Raw genomic sequence first — 14,579 nt, forward strand, 5'->3', positions numbered from 1 at the left:
TACCCAACTTTTCGAGCTCAAAGGAACACAGGAAGTGCGAAACGTAGACCAGAGCAGCTGTGTTTCCATTGACCACCAAATTGCACACATTGGAATTCCGAAAATAATTTTACGTAATGGAAACACGGTGATTACAAAAAAACCCATGTTTTTAATAAAACGTTTTTGTGCTTAGAATGAGGCCATATCGAAACTGGTATATTTCGCAAAACGGCAAGGAAACTCTTTATTTGTATCACACGAGTCACGTAATCAACAACTGGATGTTACTACTGGAGAAAAAGACAAAGAAAGCAACAAAGTGTCAAGAGGATGATGACATGGAATGTTTTGCTACTGTGAAATTGTGTGTATATATATTTTTTTACATTAGCAGAATATCAACAAAGGTTTGAACACATTTGTAATAAAAACGCAGCTGGCGTCAGCTGGAAATATTCCATTCTCTTAGCACCCAAAGGTGAGGTAACTCATCATCGGCGCAGAGAAAGGATATAAGTTGGGTAACATTGTCAGGTTGTTGTTACATCATTTAGTGCTTATGTTAATATATTTATAAGGAATCTCAGAGACATGGAGATTGTGAAGAAATACATTTTTGGAACTGCCCCAAAAATCTGTTGCAGCTTGATGTAGCCCTGGACTAAACTGTGTAAACTGCATAGGAATAGTGGAGCAATATTTACTTCCTCCTCAACAGAAATGTCATAAAAAATTTATTTATCAAGAAATTTGAAGAGCCAATCATATTCAGACTGAACATTACTAATATGAAATTTCGTTCATTATTCACTGATCATCCCCTCACTTCACCGTTAACCTGTCTTTCTGAAAGGGTGCCACAGAAACACACACACTCTCATTTCCCTTTCACAACACCTCTATTGCTTGCCTTCCCCTAATCGCCTCCTTCCTCTGTCAGCACCGACAGGATCATTTCACCAGCAGCACAAAGTCCTGCTATTAAACTGTCAACCTCTGGTCCTCTCAACACAGAACCTATAGAAGTATTTGTGAAGAACATTCACATGGAGGTGAGATTAAATCGACTTCTCAAATCCTGTATATTTGGGTTTCAGTCGGGAATGTACCGTAAACCTGACCAGGGCATCGGTTTTTCACTTCAACCGAGCCGCAAGCGAAAATGAGATTGAAATATTAAGCTTGGAAAGAAACGGCAGATGGACAGGCGTTGGCAAAGAACACCATGACAGCAAGGACTTCTATAAGCAAACCCTGGAATAGACAACCAGACAGGGTTTGTGGGTTAACAGATGGTCTCATAGGCACGGTGGTACACACCGTAGGAGTTCATCGTCCACAACCAGCCTGTCCCCGTCTCAGGTTCACAGCACGGCGAAGACCAACAAGTTCGTTCTGCCCAACGAGAAGCGTAGCACGCAACAGTCGCTTGAGTCGCAGGAGCGCGATGTGCTTCTCGCTCCCTGCTGTCGTCCACAGCGCAGCCAAACGAGAGGCTGATGAGCTACAAAGCCAAGACTGTGACAGCTGACAGGTGGCTTTATTAGGTGGCCGTCTGAGCCAAAGAAAATTTAAAGCTGCGTCAAAGACTCGACCTTCTGTCAAGTCGGTCTACGGGGGAGGTTTAAATAACACGACTGCTGTTCTCACAGGCGAGAACCTCTGCTGTGTCTTGAGAATGTGAAACTCAGACAGGCTGGTCTTACAGCAGTACTTTAGTGGGATCTACTGAAAATATCACACTTCTCTGAGTCTTTACTGATTGATACACAGACATTTTGATTGTTGTTACATTTCTGGGAATAAGGTACTTCAAACTCAGGATCTCTAACTCATGATAGGAGACATTCGGAGAGGGATTTTTTAGCAAGTAGCATACTGAATGATAACTTGTAAAAAAAGCTTCACGTCAGAACATCTGAACCGTCCCTTTAGGTTGTGGTGGACCAGTGAATCTCTCATTGACTATAATCATGTTTCCATCCATTTGTCATTTGAATTTAAAATGTTACAGAAATTAAAAATCTGTGGACTGGTTGGAAAGACTCAACCAGTCTACGCAAAAAGAGTTGATACTCAGATTAATACAAATTCACTAACACTTGTACACCATGCATCGACTTCCATCCAATGTTCTACCACTTTGCGTTGGTCTATCACATCCAATGCCACTAAATACAGTAAGGTTTGTGGTTATAAAGAACAAAATGGAAGAAGTTTAAAGCGGTATGTATCCCATAGCAAGGCTTTTCACAATAGAAAGTCAACAGGTCTAAGTGCAGTATTGGACAGATCAGCTAAACACCACTGCTCCCCCGTGGTGTTTAGCTATTCACAAATCTGGAACAAACATCCAGAAAACTGCAAAAATGCTGAAACACTGACTTCCAAGGCAAAAACCCCACCTGTTTATCATTTCCATTGATTAGTATTAACTGGAAGATTGATCATTATATTTGATGTGTATTTGCATGATGATTTTGACAAACTGTAATGCTTATTGCTTGTTTCATAGTTGCTGACTCTATAATGGTTTTTTTTTTATGTAAGAGGTCTTTGAACGGCTGAATTTTGCTCCACAAATAAACTTGACTTCTATTATTGATATCATATCTTCCTAATGAGTAAACTGGGTGATTGTTGCAGAGTTCTGTACTGGGTTTTATTACTATTTATACTAAAACAAACACACTGTTCGTATGAGCTCCAGAACCTGAACTGGAACATCAGGTCTAATTTCCACTTTGCTCATATCTTCTCCTGTGTGGGTGGTGGTGGTGTGTTTTTGTTTTTTTTTTGTTGTGTGTGTGTGTGACACCCGGCACATAGCTGACACATATCCATCCCAGTGTTGTGGAAGAATCGCTGTAAGCAGAGTGGGTGTTTTGTCTGCAGACGCGACGCACACCAAAGCCAAACCAAACAGGAGCGGAAGGAGTAGATATCTGAGAGTGAAACCCCGTGTAGAAATGGAGAAAACACAGTTTCACTTCTTACAGCTGCTTTTCCTGCCGAGCACACACACACACACACACACACACACACACACACACACACACACACACACACACACACACACATGTACACTCTACACAACCGCCGGGTCCACATCCTGTAACGCAAAGACAAACACAGCGGCGTGGCCCCGCCCCGGTCATGCCTGGCCTACAGCTGAACCTCTGACGTAACAGAAAGAGAGACAGCGACTCGGCAGGAGGAAGGAGCGCCGCTGTGCCGCTGGAAAAAAAAAAAAAAAAAATCGCTATGCCCTCAGCTGAGTGTGAGAAAGCACATGTAGGAGCGTCAGACCTGGCTCCGAGCCAAACCCCTGAGCTCAGCATTTTGTAATGCACTCTCTTTCTCTCTGTCTACGCTTCACAACTTGCATAATTCAGCTGTGCGCTCCGCGTAGCAACCGGAGTTAACCCCTTCCACCCCGCTGCAGCCCGACACCACACAGACCCGACTCGGTATGGCATTTGCATGTCGTGATAACGCTTTCAATTGGCGATATCACGTAGACTACTTACTGCTTTATGTTCAAAACCTGCTCTTAAAACTATTTTTTTCTTCTTAAAAAAAAGAATCAGGTTAAATATCACACGTTGAAAAGTCGCTAAATGCCTCGGAAACCTTAAAACATGAGTTCATCAGTTCTTTTATAATATATTTTATAATATGAAAATCCTTTACTAGCCTCAAGTCTTCTTCAAAATGTCTCCACAGAATCTACTCGGTTCGGTATTCACAAATTCTTCTATTTGCTGATCTTTTCAGATGGATAACTAAGGGTGTTTTCTCACCTGATGGTTGGTACATAGGCGACCAAAGTTGCAACATTTGTTACAGTTTCAGTTGATGTGGTTCGTTTTCACACTGCACTGTGTCAAACCAACCAAACGCTTTGAAAAACCTGTACCCGTCCTGCCTGTGGTGGCGCTGCATCAAGAATCCCTGAAGAACACAACACGACTTTCTTCTTCACGAAACTTAACAAAAAATGGAGCAGTATCATATTTTAGCAGTTGCAGGATTTTTGTTTTGTCTGCAAAAGACCAGAAGTAATTTTTCCTGCTTAGCACAAGACTTCTGCCTTTGTTTTGGTTGCGTTTACCCAGAATGCTCTGCACTATGGTCTGCTTTCCTGCATGGCCTCCGGTCTGCTTGGTATTCAGATATGCATCTGAACGGCACTAGACTTTAGTCGAACTGGGACCTAGGATTAAAGAAATACTAGGGTTTGCCTTTTTGATCTGCATCAGTTTGATTGGGCGTTCACTCCTTCCCAAAGAAACCAGACTATCTAGAACAGGGGTGCCCAAAGTGGTTCCTTGAGGGCAGGCATCCTGCGTGTTTTAGTTCTCTCCCTGGTTTAATGCACCTGGATCAAATAATAGCTCATTAGAGGCCTAAGACGAACATTGACATCCTGAAAAGGTTGTTTCTACCACTAGGGAGAGAACGAAAACATGCAGGATGCTGGCCCTCAAGGACTGACCCTGATCTAGACCAAAGAACTAGAGTTCTTCTGTCTAGATAGATTCAGTGGACCGCTAGTTTTAGGTCTTTCTAGATATGTTTCTTGAGAAGGGACCCTCAAGAAGCCACCTCTTTGTTTTCTTAGCTGTGTTGGAGCATGGATGGTTGCCCCACTTTGAGCTCTGTAGAGGGTTTTACAAACTGACTGATGAAATACAGTTTTACAAACTGACTCTCAGGCTAAAATATTCTGTTTTGGCTTCAGAAAATGTTGTTTATTGAAACAGCTTAGATAACCCCACACTAATACAAGCAACTAGTTTCCCCATTCACCCCACTCCCACCATTTACATTTTCCCAATAGGGGCTAAGGATATCTAATTATGTCTAATTTGTCCGTTTCTTGTGTGCTTCCCATAAGCACCGCAAAAGACTTGGCGTAGCTACAGCTAGTATTTTGGGAATTTTATACGGGGATGTTTACAAGAAACGTCAGAAATGACAAATAGAAAAATCGTTTTTGGGGGAGGAATAAAATAAAAATAGGTATGTTCAAATTACAGTGAGGTTTTAAACTACTATTTTCCTGTTTCTTATTTAAACACACCATGCAACAGAAACAGAGTAACACTGCTTGTTTAACATCTCAATTACAGTTATGCCAGAGGTCTCAAAAGCTGGCCGGGCTGGCAGCAGAGACGGCTTCTCCGCCAAGCAGTACTTTGTGTGTTTAAGTGTGTGTGTGTGTTTGTGTGTGTTATTGTTTTGGTGACAATGGGGAAGCTAATCTCTCGCCCATGGAGACACTGAGGTGTCCCTGGGGCTGGCAGAAGGAGCAGTAAACAACCAATCAATAGTGATGCCTGACTAATCACAATCTGACCGAGGCGTCTGGTTTCAGGTGAATTTAGACAGAGACAAAGGTGAAAGTGTATGAGATAATGGCCGATAGGGCGGGCTCCAACATATTTCTGACCATTGATGAAATCGTTCCACAGCTGGCAGCTGAAAATACAGATAACTGTGATAATATGAGATGTGAAAGAAATACAGTTGATTATACATGTTTTCTTATAATGTAGGAAAAATTCAGCACGAAAAACTGTGACATAAGAATAATGCTAATTGTTTTGGCATTGTTTTACCAGGTAAAAGCTAGAAGAGATTTTCGTGCGTTGATAGTCGTCAATAAAAATAGTATTTTGGTATTTATGCAAAAATCTAAAGAGAAAATATGGTCACTTTACTAAAATAATGGCCCATGTCATTTTTTTGCCCAAATTATTTTGGGACGGTGACAAAATAAAAATTACCTATAGCTTTTGGTTTAAACTGAAAAACAGAAAATGATTATAGCTGTGTCTAGAATAATAAACTTCTGATTTAAAAAAAAAAAATTATTTAATGAAAAAACTTGAATAAAATCAGTAGAATCCTTTCCTTAATCCAAGTTTATCACAAGTCTAGCTATTTATAATGGTTGGTTTATGGTTGGGTTCTCTTCTTGGGTTGCTAGCCTGCACTGGGCTGCTTTACAGCGATGCCACTTGTAGCTTGCTGAGCGGCACCGCTGTTATCATTACAGTGATTAAAAACACCAACAGGTGGGGGGGGGTAGCTCTGCATTACTCTATGATTAATACAGATGGAGTACGCTTCAGTCACTCTGCACTTTCTTTGACATCGCAGTGAAACAAATTTAAATCAAAGGATGGATGAGATTTTGGCCTTTTTGAATATTTACATTTTTTAAATCTTGTCATAATTTTTCTTTTACTAATAAACCTGTCAATTATTACATACAACAATATAAAAACCAGGAATTGTAGGCTTTTAACTCAGCAATGTTAAAAATGTTGCCACATATGTTTTTGTTTGTTTAGAAAAAAGAGAAAGAAACGCAAGCTAACTGATTTAGCTAACTGCTAACATTAGCAAACAGCAAGTTAGCGATGGACTGTAAACCAACAGTTAATTCTGGAAATGAAAGGCGGTTTTTTGTGCTTTCTTGTTTCACTCTTCTATAAAATATATCTAAATATCTCTAATGTATACTCACTGAGTGATAAATACGTCTGTGTGTAGATTGAGGTCAGGGATTACCAAACAAACAGCCAGCTGTGCTCAGGAGCCCCGGTTAAATCAGGTGATGGGGTCAGGCCGGGGGTTATGAAAGAGCTGATGGATGCATGTTGTCGCAAGTTCACAAGAGGTCACTGAGGATTTGAGTGACCCGGGTCAATCTGTGTCCTTCTTAAGCAGTCACCTACAGCTCTGTCCTCAGAGAACAGACATATGCTAATCAACGCTTAGCTCAAAGTTTCCCTGGCACCGCTTGAAATGTTGATGTAGCCTTTCACCGACTCAAATGATTTTGGGGGACAGTTATCACTTCCATTTCCTTCGATCCAGTACAGTAGCGTCTCTCTGTTTTTGCAACAGAAATGCTTAACATTGCAAACTGAGCTCCAGTATTAGACTGTAGCAGGATTCCTCTAAAACCAAACAGACACATTCCTGAGCTCTGTCAAAAAAAAACAAAAAAAAAAACAGGAAATCACCGGGTTTTTTTACCGTTCATATCACACAGTCATATGAAAAAAATTACATTACGCATTCTGATGAGGCTCGTTAGGCAGATTAAATGTACCTTTTAAAAATAACCTTTAAGCAGGCATTAAGAATACTTTCCATTAAGTCCATGTTTCTGTTTTTAAAAGGGGTTTTATTGGGCTGATGTAATATTCTAATCTTCAATGTCATGTTTTCATTTTCTGTAAAACACTTCATAAATAACACTGGCCAAACAACAAGGCAACTAATGTTGCTTTACAGCAGCAAACCAAAAGACCCTGACTGAGATTAGCTGCGAGTCAAGTCTGACGAGGCTCATGCGGCTATGAGGAAATATTTCTGGCAGCATATCTGAGGAGAAAAGAGTCAAGAATGACCATGAATGGATCAGAATGACAAACAAGTATGAAAGCCCTCAGAGAGGCAGGATTTGATACCGCTTCCATGTAATTTAACATGAGGACTGGAATAACCGAATCCACTTCAGTGGCTTTGCTTCTCCTCCAAAGGGGCTGAGTGAATCCACTGGAAGGATTACATGTCCTCTTATGGTATTTAAATGTTTTATTTACAATATGGCCAAGTGTGTACTGGTGTATTGGACACTTTACTGATGAAATCCTGTTCTGATCTTCACTCATTTCTTAAAGGGGCAGCATTATGCATTTTCCTGGCACCTGGTGCCATTGTATTATAAAAATGCATATATATATATATATATATATATATATATATATATATATATATATATATATATATATATATATATATATATATGTGTGTGTGTGTGTGTGTGTGTGTGTGGTTTAAAAGAAATTTGACTTCCTAATTTAGCGCCATAAAATTGGGATTCTGTGTCTTTGAGAAGTTCCTGCTCTTTCTGAAACTCTACCTTCAGAAAGTCATCACAACATAACTTCCTCTATTAACCCTTTAATAGCCTTTTTACCAGCTTCGTACTGAGAATGAGCACGGTTCCACCAGGTGTTTGCTAACTGCTTCTGGCTAGTCTGAAGGAACTGAGCAGAGGAGGAGCTCCATCCTCAGAGGCAGGTCTAGATCCAGGCGTTTTGCACGGCCGAATGGTTGCCATTGGAGTTAAAAGGATTTCTCAAACATACGTGAAAGAAACAAAGCAACACTCCAAGTATGTTTTTGATGAGGGAATAACAGCACAATATGATGTAAACCTAGAAAAAAGATTATTTTACATTCAACGTTAACTCAAAGATAAAACCAGCTCCTCCATGGAGGATCAGATGCAAGCTAGCCTGAAGCTCACTGGGGGTTGTAACGTCAGTGCTCATGCATGCCGGTGAAAAATAGCAGCCGTTGGAGGTTTGAGAAGCAGCTTCTAAAGGGGCAGAGGAGGATTTTCGCCTCGCTGTCTTTTCCTATTTAAAAAGCATTTGTTTGAGTGCTGCCTGTTCCCAGTGTGCTCAGCGGCAGTCATTTGTTTAGCCTCTGAGGGCTATCAGCAAGCCAGGCCGGAGCTTCTCCTCTCCAAATGCATTTGTTCCTACTCTGGAGATGCGGTCCGTCTCAGCAGAGTTGCTCACAGAGCTGCAGCCCTGCTTCCTAATGAGCCCTGGAGTCCCATGAAGACACAAAATCAAATAAAAGCTTTTAGCATTCACTCACACACTCTGATCCGAGTGTACTTAACTCTAAATACAGATTTCCATGACACAAGCAATGGATATTGTCTGAATCATGCAGAGTAGCAGTAAAAGTTTCATGAAGCTAAGTTTGGCTACAGAAACAAAAAGTTAGTGAGGAGCCGGTCTAAACTCCAGGCGTAGAAACTTCTGGAGGACAAACAGGAAGTAGGGATGCAATGATATGAAAATCTGGGACGATATTGATATTCAATATTAATACTGCTCTTATGAATAGCCAATATTTACCGATATAATATATATTTCCCTTTCGACACCTTGAGAAAACATGACTGCATTGACTTCACTGCTTCTCTGCTTCAGGTAAACTCCCCACAATGCTTTGCTGCATCATGACCAGCCTCCCACACTCCCACCCCAGAAACCAATGGCAACAAGATGGAAATAAATACCAGTTGTTAATATTGACTCAGTTATCCTACCATAGCAAAGCCTGTCGCACAAAGCAATGAATCAGTTAAACCTGTGATAAATTAAAATAAGCTCAGTGATTTCCATTCTGATGATTAATATTTTTAAAGTTCTACTTTGTTTCCAGAGACTTCATGATACACTTCATTTACAGTTCCAATTGTGTGTGTGATTTTTTATTTCCTTTTTATTTAGTTGCGATATATTTTGAGTATTTAAAATGTCTTCCAGTTTCAGTTTTAAATGTTCTTCATAAAACTGAAGTTTTATTAAACAGAGTTGGCAAACTCAAATTATTATGTCATTGTCTTTGTATCAAAACAACAATACTATCGTTTATTGCAATAATTTCTGGGACAATTTATTGTGACAAGCCTGTGTTAAAAAATTATAACACAGCCGATACTGATGTTAGTGCCGATGTATTTTGCATGAATGAAACAGAATACTGCCATAAATCAGCGCCGTAAATGAGTGCGTGAATGGGTGAATGTCTGGATGTTGTGTGGAGCGCCTCGGGGTCGTCTGGACTTGATAAAGCAGAATACAAGTACAGGCCACTAATGACATGTTCTAAATGATTAAATCATGAGTAACGTGGCTGAATGTCTGCTAAAATAAATGACATAAAGACATATATGTGTCTGAGTGGATAAAGCAAACCATGAGCTGGGAATGGACAAGATAATTACATTATGATAACTTTGAGTAAAGATACGCCTGCTTGATTCACTTGCTTTGGAACTCAGCTGGTTCAAGTTATTATTTATTATTACTTGCTTCCAGTTTCTTTCCATTTAACGTAGATTTGTCTTGCGTCTCATCATGCGGATGGGGTTTTTTACACCCCAATGTACCTTGTCATGGTAACCAAATAAAATCTTGGGTGGTTCAAGTTTTTATTTGAACTCGTGTCCCGAAATTATTGCCAATTTGTTTGCAGCAAACCACAAATTAAAACTACACAAAGCAGCAATTCAGTGTCTCACACAGGAGGAGCTGTTAAGAAGTGCAAATTTTCTACTGTGAATACAAATGATATGCAGATGACGTTGTACTCTAGATGAAGTGGAAGCTGTGGTGGCACGGTAAAAGTCCATCTTGATCTGGAAGTTTTCTAGGGTTGTAAACCTTGGAAAGAAGGAGAAGTTAAAAGGAGATGCTGATTCGGTCCCTGTAAAAGTATTCACACCCTTGACCTTTTTTTTAATATATTTTGTCACAAAACCGTAATGTTTTTTTACTTAAGATTTTATGCGATCAACCAAAAAGACTAGATTTTTTTTGAGTACTTTTTTTTACAAAATAGGTGTCAATCTTTCCAATGACCAGTCACATACTAATCCAACACAGTTTTATGCACCATGACTCCATTATTAAATACTCTAATCATCAATAGAGAGACTTCTAGATGAGTCGGTAAAAAAATAAATAAAATTATATGCTGGCATCACTCCACCCTGGAAAATGAACAGTTCAAACAAATCATCAAAGCCTCCAAATGTTCTCAATCATTCAATCCCTAAAAATGTTGCATGTAAACCTCCGACTGCAACTTATGAGCTTTTGTCTGGTGTCTCAACATGCCAGTTTTCTTGTTGGATGTTGTTCTAGAAAACACTTCATGCATGTGTTGTCTTGTTGAGTTTCTTCTTCCAAATACACAAAGCGATAAACCTTAAGCCACGTCAAGGTGCGGTTTTTTGTTGTTTTTTATTTCAACGTCACGCTCTACTTGTGCCTTTACAAATAACTCTTGGTTGCTTAAATGAAACTGTGCATGGAAATGACTTGGATGAGCATGCGTGTGCGCAAACGCCTAGCCTAAAAACGTGCTCGGCTTGTTCTCGTCTGTTTAACTGCCAGTCATATGGCATGCCTGTACGAGAGAGAAGAATGTTTTGGTTTGGTGTCACAGCAGTGTGTGTGTGTGTGTGTGTGTGTGTGTGTGTGTGTGTGTTTGTGGGTACGCAGAGTGGGTAAGGGGGTTGGTGGGTGAGGGTTCCTTAGTGCCAAAACAGGATGCTGATCTCTCGCCTTATCATGGCGGTACATCATACCCTGAGCCTCACTTCTGTTTGGGCTAAACAGAACAAACAGCTTGCTTCACGTTTCTGACTTGACTGGAAGATAAACGCGACTCCCTCAACAGTCTATTGATCGGCGTTTCTCTCGTCTCACATCGTCTCTCTGCTACCCTGTCTGAATACCGGCTAAGCATCTCCTTTACCACCTGGGGCCCATCTTCCTGTTCAGCAGCCACACGACTCACCGGATTGACTCGCAGTTTTCTGTCTGTCCTAACCCAAGACAGGACAGATTTGGGTATCCTACCAATAGGATACCCATGGGTATCCTATTGATATCCTATTGGATCCTATTGGATATCAATAGGATACCTATGGGTATCCTATTGATATCCAATAGGATCCAATAGGATACCAATAGTCTGTAGATTTACCCCTACAGACAGTAAATCTGTCTGTAGGGGGACAGATTTACTGTTTTTTTTTGTTTTGTTTTTTACATTTGGTCTGCACAAGAAGGCAATAATATACACCACAATGTACGGGCTAATCAAACCTGATTTGGAAAAGTCGACACTGATTAGATTCTTTAAAGTACAGTTTGTGAATCGTTTACCGCATGTTCTGGACCATGAGTTGCACTTTTTTATATCGTTTGGCTGGTCCAACTACTTAAAGGGGCACTATTATATAAAATCAACTTTTTTTAAACTTTACATTATGTTATGACGTTATTTCCTCATCAAAAACAAACCTGAAGTATTACCTCGACTATTTCAAGCATGATTGATAAATCCTTCAATCTTCCGTGGCAACCATTCAGCTGTGTAAAACGCTTGGAGCGGCTAATGTCTGGCCCGACCGCTAATGCTTGACCGCCAGTTTAGCACTACGAAGCTTACCAAAAATTGCATGTGCTGCAAACAAGCGTCCTCCATTGCAAAGACAGAAGTGCCGAGCCGAACGAGTCGACTGTTAAAGTTAATTCAATATTTGGAAGAGTGGCCAACAAGGACTGAACGGCTCCATTCACTTCTACCACTGTCATTGCTAATTCAGGTGGAATACAATCCTAAAACAGAGCAGAAAACTGATGTCATCGTTCACAGCTTCTCTTTTGTTCGCCGACTGGCGTAGTTGAAATTCTACCAGAGGAATCCAAGTCAATGGCAGAAATCCCAGTCGGAGCAGTGAAGAGACGAGTATACAGTTACATTACTACTTACATTAATTTCCCCGCATGTTTTAGTTCTGAATCTGCAGAACACTGACATGTTGAAATTTACATAGATAGCAATTGGGTCTATAATAACCTAATTCATCAAATGCACTTTTAAATCCACCAGGTACATTCAAATTATGTCACCTAAATAATTTGACATTTCCTTTTTTATTCTGAAATTGGGGCTTTTTAATCCCCTTAATGGCTCCTCCCACCGCCACTCCCAAGTTCAACTGCTTTTTAAAGCTCAGTTGATGAGGTTTTTAAATCGCCTTCCATCATATGTACAGAGATGACTCATGTCTAACAGATAAAAACAATGACTCAACTTGTAGGTGCATGCCAGGCATACCCTGGTCGTGCATACCGGATGAGCTTACAGGGCTTGTGAGAGCTTGTGTCATCCCTGAAGTGGTGAGCAGAGCTAACGAAAGCGATCAATCAGTCAGCCTAATTCACAGAACGTAATTAGGGTTTCAGGTTTATCACCAGCTGAGCCGTTTGGCTTTACCACGGAAGAAGCAGAACTCAGAGAAGCTGTGCCGTGTCAAACAGAAAGCGTGGTATCGTTACGGTCACAGCTGAACCGTCAGTACCAAAAAAATCCAGTGGCAAACATTATTTGTAACCCTTTTTTGTTGTTGTTGTGTAATGAAAGACTGAGAAACATATCGTCACCTTCCTAAAATAATGGCCTGTGTCATTTTTTGCCAAAAGTGATTTTGGCAAAAGTAAATCACCACCTCTTTTTTTTCAAAAGATGCTTAAGGCAAAAAAACTAAAATTAAAATCAAAAAATGACATGCAATTATTTTAGGAAGGTGACTAAAGCTAAAAATGAGTTACCCAAAATGGTCTTTGTTTTTAAATCATCATTTACCAGAACAAGTTCAAAGATTAGTTTATGACTGGAACATAGAACCACCAGATATGCCTTGTAATTTTGGCATGTAGTTTGGCGTCATTTGTGTTTTACTCATTTCCATCATGCTGTGGGATCAGATGTGTTAGGTCACCGTGACACTGATGACATTCAAGATTTTACAAAATTATAAACCCCCCATTTATCTCATAAGTTTCAAACATAAAATACCATGGCCTAATAATTTTAGACATGGAAATGATAAAACAGGTCATCATTTCTCGTTTGGGATAGCTTGGCTACCAAGATTGCCGTCATAGTAGCACCACAAAATATTGTGATAAAACTTTCAAGCCCACAGAATGTTTTTCTTTGTCGCTGAACTCGAGTCCAAAATCACAAGAGTTCAGACGAACATTTCAACCTGTGCCAGCAGCAGTTTGCCCGTAGGTCTTGTGTCAACAGCAACACATTCAGAGTCAGCTTTAAAATCTCGTCCTACTCGTCTTCATTTTGACATGCCGCACAGTTGAAGCTCCAAGGCACTTGAGTCAGACGCACACAAAAGCCAGGAAAGAAAGGAAAAAGGCCTGTAGCTACAGTTGGACCAGGAGAACGAGATCATTTGCTTTGTTTTATGGCATATCTGAACAAAAGTGCACTAGGTGGGGCATGCAAAGGAGGCAGAATAATAAAGTGAAAGCAGACAGGAAATGCCCGATGGTTACAGATCTCCGTGACGACAGCCGGCAGGTTTAAACGTTGTGTCACGAAGAACCCGTGTGGGGCAACTTCATGACACAATGCAAACACTCCGGCAATTTCTCTCTCTACGGGGAGATAAACACCGACAACAGATGGCAGGGAGCGTTATCTGCTGGAAGAGCAGGTTCCCAGGCAGGAAGGAAGCACGTCAATATGCTCATTTATCTTCTACACACTTTTAGGTCAAATATATCATCTGAACTAACCTTAAAACATGTTTTAAAAATGAAACAGAGGAATATATTAGAGATATTTGTGGAAGCAACGTATATGCTGAGGTAGAAGCTGTAGTTGGTGTAATTCAGGGCTGCTTTTGTGATATCAGTTTCTGTTACAACTATCACAAAGCTCAGGTCTGACTGTCTGTTCGTGACGAACCCTGAAAGCTTTATTTTACTCCATGAGTCGATTCCGACTTGCTAGATGTACAAGAGAACCTCGTGAATCCTAAAAGTGAAAACCAGCAGAATATACTTAAAACGTCTGGTTTGATTTTAAAAATAATTTGAACATCTGAAAGTACAGAGCCAACGTAGGCATCTACAGTGCTTTACACCATTTTTTTCTCACAGAGCAAC

At 40.3% G+C, this 14,579-nt stretch overlaps 1 protein-coding gene across 1 annotated transcript in view; it reads right to left on the bottom strand.

The window, feature by feature from the left end:
* Positions 1-14,579, bottom strand: part of LOC103473262 (zinc finger SWIM domain-containing protein 6-like) — a 53,340-nt gene that overhangs the window by 25,624 nt on the left and 13,137 nt on the right. The window lies entirely within an intron of this gene.

Source organism: Poecilia reticulata, chromosome 12 (assembly GCF_904066995.2).
Source record: "Poecilia reticulata chromosome 12, P_reticulata-male-v2, whole genome shotgun sequence".
NCBI lineage: Eukaryota > Metazoa > Chordata > Actinopteri > Cyprinodontiformes > Poeciliidae > Poecilia > Poecilia reticulata.